Source organism: Dendropsophus ebraccatus, chromosome 9 (genome assembly GCF_027789765.1).
Source record: "Dendropsophus ebraccatus isolate aDenEbr1 chromosome 9, aDenEbr1.pat, whole genome shotgun sequence".
Lineage (NCBI taxonomy): Eukaryota > Metazoa > Chordata > Amphibia > Anura > Hylidae > Dendropsophus > Dendropsophus ebraccatus.
The window spans coordinates 10,519,971-10,525,496 of record NC_091462.1 but is presented as its reverse complement, the minus strand read 5'-3'; positions in this window follow the sequence as shown (position 1 = coordinate 10,525,496).

The window sequence follows — 5,526 nt, the reverse complement described above, 5'->3', positions numbered from 1 at the left end:
ACTACTGTATGTATTGGGGCTCTTGATACAGTGGGGGGGCAAATTTAGTACATTATACAATGTGCCAAAAGGGAAGGGGGGGAGCACTCTTGAGGGCTGTGCACTGGGCCCACCAATGTATTAAAACGGCCCTGGGCACACCCTGCGGGCCGGAGGTTCCCCATCCCTGCTTTAGAGAATCGGCTGGTTGCGCCAATGTCAATGATTTTGCACAACATAATTTCCCAGACAACCCCTTTAAGACTTATCTTCCTTATAACAAGAGGAAGGAGCAGTTGAAATTCAACATGTCCGACTCTTATGTTCCCAGATAGAGAGACACTGCCCATGGGCTGTCAGGACATTGGGGGATGTTGGTTTATATCATATTATTTACTTTAAGTTCTCTCATAAAAAGAAAATCCTTTTAGTAATTGTTATAAAAATATTTAATAAAACTCTAACAATTGAGCAGCGCTCACCGGAGACCCAGGCGGCAGCGGCGGCGGCCCGCCATTCCTTCTCATACCGGCAGATTGGGCTTCTTAGTAATTCAGACATTGATCAAATCTTGTTTTTTCTTTGTCCTTTCAATAAAGAATTATAGATTCGTTCATCTCCCGTTTTAATTACAATTGTTTATTAGGTTTAAATGAAAATTCTTCCAGAAGCTAAAGTGCAGATGGCTGGAAAATGACAGCGCTCACATATCCATGGGCTTTACCTGCAGGGCAGGAGGTTACCGTGCAGAGATATTTATGATCAATAAACGGCACTTAAAGCCTCCGACGTGTCCGCGCCGCCCGCAGAGGACCCCAGCCGCTCCACGCCTTATCGATTAGATCATTCATAATAAACAGCACATTCTGCATGATGCTCATTTTCTGATCTTTATTCAAAACCGATAAAATAGGATTCAGTAACTGCGTAATGACAGAAAAGCTTCCAAGGTTAATGTGGAGGAGACGGCGACGCTGCTGCCGCCGCTGCCGGGATCCTTCTCTATGTTTCATATGGCGGCTTCGGTTTACAGATAGTATTGTAGATATGAAAGCCATCCGATGGGTCATTTAGTCTCGGTTACAGGATGTCTCGGGAAACTTAACGATAGTTTGTAAGCAGGATGAATTAATAATAAGTATCCTTTTATAAATAGCCGCCTGTCACTTTAAATGGCAATTTTATACCTTAGAGATAGCACCGAGAATATTGTTTTTTAAAGGGGAACTATTAGCAGGTTAGATGACGGAGAGGAGGAAGCTTTGTCTCTTACCTTCCTCACTAGTGTTTTGCTGCACGGTCCGATGAGACCGTTAGAAGCACTGCCCGCCGCCATAGCGGTGCCATAATGGAGCCGTATCATAGAGGGGTGGTAGTTTCCTCCCACTAGGGGTGGGCCAGCCCGCCTCCAGTGCTTCACCTCCGTCCCGTGCCCATGAATAGAATGGCGCCGTACACAAGAACCAGACCGTGATTCAAAAAAAGGACCACAGCACCACCTTCCCCGCGTCGGCACCGTTCTACTCACAACATGAAACTGTGGTGCAGCCCGGTGTGAGGCTCGACCGGTCACTTGCTAGATGGTGAAGTGTGACCCCACTACTGTGGTGGTTGGTCGGGGAATAGCTCAGCCAGATGTTAAGTTTTCGTGACTCCAGTGCCGGTTGGGCACACAGGTATGGTGGCACACCTGCTTTTATTTTAGAGTGGTGAGCTATACCCTTCCCCCTGTGGTCGGTGACCTGCCAGGTTGTAAGAGGATCCCTTGGGCGCTTATCACGGTGGTCAGAAGTGGAGCTGTGACCCACCAGGACTATCGGTACCGCCACCCACAGAAAGGGGAGATGAACCAGGGAAGGTGCTGTGACTGTGTAGGTGCTTGAATAAGAATCACTGAGTCCCGTTACAATAAATGAACTCTTCTTTACTGCAGGAATACTTGATACAGAGATATACAATATGTTGTGTCCCACTACGGGTGTTGCTCCTATTTACACCCTTTGTAAAAGTCTGTACTTTTGTGTGGTCTTATTGCAGCTACAGTATTACTAGAGATGATCACTAGATGTTGCTGTATTGTGTAACTTAAAGCGTAACTGTCATTTTTTTTTTTTTATTGCAGAAATCAGTAGTATAAGCGATTTTAAGAAACTCTGTAATAGGTTTTATTAGCCAAAAAAGCCTCCTTCTGTACTCAAGAAGCAATCTCCCAGCCTCCCCCCCTGACTTCCTATCTGTGCATTATCAGGCAAACACGTCTTCATTACAGAGAAGCCAGTGAAGACGGGCTCTGCTCTCTCCATTGTAAGCCTATGAAGGGGGGAGGGGCTGAGGGAGATGAGGGAGCAGGAAGAGGTGACATGAAGGTCAGCTGTTTGTAGACTCTCTGGGCACCTAAACTGCAGGATTCAGGGGTCAGAGAGGTCAGTGCTTATCTATGAACTTACTGAGAGAAGATTGCAGGGTGTTGTGCTGTGCAGAAATCCTCCGTGCTCAGTCACTCCTAACAGCCCCTCCCCTCTCCATAGCCACATAATGGAGACAGAAATCCTGCTTCATCTGATGAGAGGGGGGAGGCTGGGAGATAGCTTTTTCAGTACAGAAGGAAACTCTTTTAGTACATAAAACCTATTACAGAGTTTCTTAAAATCGCTTGTACTGTATCCTATAACTAGAATTCCTCCTATAGGATACTGTCCTTTTAGACTTGTTCACGACGTGGGCTGTTATGATTCCTGACTTGTCCTCTCCAAGAGTGTGTAACACTGCATAGTGTGTAGAAGAGCTGCTTTCAAGAATCAAGTGTCCGTGCTTCCCATGTGTGTCTGTTCTGACTAAGACTCACTGGACTTGTCCTCTCACAGGGGACCTGGCATAAGCCAGGGCCCAACTTGGCTACTGTAGGGACCGTGCTGGCTAGCGTCCTCTCTGTTCAGCAACGTGACTAAGTATCCCTAACACTTCCTCTCCCTATGTGACTACCTCCTACAGGGTATCTAATACCTGCTGTGAGTGGGTGAGAAGAGAGTGTAAGAGAAGAAAGGAGAAAAGAGATAGGTAGAGAAGAAGAAAGAGCTCTCATTGGTGCACAAGTCACAAACAACAATAACCCCTTGAGTACTACAGCTGTGCAATCCATTGGTACAATGCATACATACTAGCAACATCTAGTGGCGAAACTTAGGTACGACTACATCACCGCTTACACTTGTAGTACAGGCTTTTGCGAAGGGTGTATCTACTAGAAACACCCGTGGTGGGACAAAACAAAGCACTGGCCGTTCTGTGACCTAGCCAGGTTACAGAACGGACAGTGTTAGTGAAGATCATCCAGTATCGGCCGGATGATCTTCATTTCTGATGAATTGGGATGCGGGACCATCAGTGTGCGCCCACATTTCAATTCACCATAGCTGAGAATGGAGCGTGCGGCCAGAGCCACACTCTCTATTGTGCGACCTGTCAGTCTTGTGTGGCTGCTATTCGAAGAATATCGGCTTCACAAAACTGACATGTCTGTTTTTTGTACGGCCACTAGCGATCCCGGACGGGGTGTATACTATGTGCATACACTCCGGCCGGGATCCCTTAGACTGCAGTGCACATAAGTTGTGTATTAATTACGACCGTTGTTGCACATTGACAACAACGGCCATAATTAATACACAACTTACATTGTGTGAACCCGGGCCTAAATATGAATATAACAAGGATCTCTAGGAGCAGCCAGAGTAATGGTCCGGCATTTTAGAATACAATAGGCCGTAGATTCTATTATTCTGTATATCATTGGCTCCATGTAGGCTGAGGCTATATATGAGGAGAGCGAGGTTACTGATTCAGGGAACGTCCTCAGTGTAACACCGTGTCTACATACACTACGTCCTCCATGTTGTACAATACTCCTGTCATTTCCTAATGTTTATTCATGAGTTTGTTATAAGACTTAGCAAATTCAGCTATTTTCCCTCTTTTGCTGATGGTAAGCACACGGCATCCGCTTTTAATAAGTTAATTGTTTCTCTGCAATCTTCCTGAAGAGCATCGCGGAGCGGGGGCCATGCTAGGTATGTGCATGAAGGAGAGGGGTTCGGAAGACTGCGCAAGGTGGAAGAAAACTCACAGGTGGGGACGGACCTGAATACTTTCATCAGGGTGGAAACAATCTGGGACCTTCAACAGTGCATTGTGTTATAGTCATGCAGGTGTTTAAGCCAGCAAAAATGTTTTTCTTTCAAATTTAAAGGTATCTAAAACATATGATTGCTGATTTATTCTATTTAAAAAAAAATCCAGTCTTCCAGTACTTATCAGCTGCTGTACATCCTGCAGGAAGTGGTGTATTCCAGTCTGACACAGCACCCCCAAGTGTTTGAAAGTTTTGGCCAAAAGATCTTTCATTCTGGAAAAATTCGCAGAAAGGTCATTTACAGAATGGATCCCTCCGGAAATCTAGTAACCATAACCGTAACCTTGTAGTTTTCAAGAGCTTCAACCCATTTCATAAGTCAACCATCAAAACAGAGTGTGGTAGTTCTATAGTGCTGTGCGGTTAGTTGTACTGTTGGTTGTGCAGTATGGTTAGTTGTACGGTTGGTTGTTTGGTACGGTTGGTTGTACAGTACGGTTAGTTGTACGGTACAGTTGGTTGTATGGTATGGTACGGTTGGTTGTACAGTATGGTTGGTTGTATGGTACGGTTAGTTGTACAGTTGGTTGTATGGTACGGTTGGTTGTACGGTTAGTTGTGCGGTACAGTTGGTTGTATGGTATGGTACAGTTGGTTGTACAGTATGGTTGGTTGTACAGTATGGTTAGTTGTACGGTTGGTTGTATGGTACGGTTAGTTGTACGGTTGGTTGTATGGTACGGTTAATTGTAAGGTACATTTAGTTGTACGGTACAGTTGGTTGTACGGTACGGTTGGTTGTACAGTACGGTTGGTTGTACAGTACGGTTAGTTGTACGGTACAGTTGGTTGTATGGTATGCTACGGTTAGTTGTACAGTGAGGATTCCACATGATGATCTATTACAGCGTGATTTATTCTTTACATGCTAGAAAGCTTCCAGCATCAGGCAGCACAGAATTGTCAGTGATTGCCGTATGCAGCACAGTAATGTGTCTGAAGATCAGACAATGGCTGCCAATCAGGGATGTCTGACATCTCCGCGGGCCGCTCACTCTGCCAGCAAACACCTCCAGCAATGAGCATTTATTCCTCATGTTTAGGAGTAAACTGTAATGAAACATCATTTTCTTCATGTCACTATGTGCATTGTCCTTCTACTCTGACATCACTAGGTGCATTGTCCTTCTACTCTGACATCACTAGGTGCATTGTCCTTCTACTCTGACATCACTAGGTGCATTGTCCTTCTACTCTGACATCACTAGGTGCAGTATCCTTCTACTCTGACATCACTAGGTGCATTGTCCTTCTACTCTGACATCACTATGTGCATTGTCCTTCTACTCTGACATCACTAGGTGCAGTATCCTTCTACTCTGACGTCACTAGGTGCAGTATCCTTCTAATCTGACATC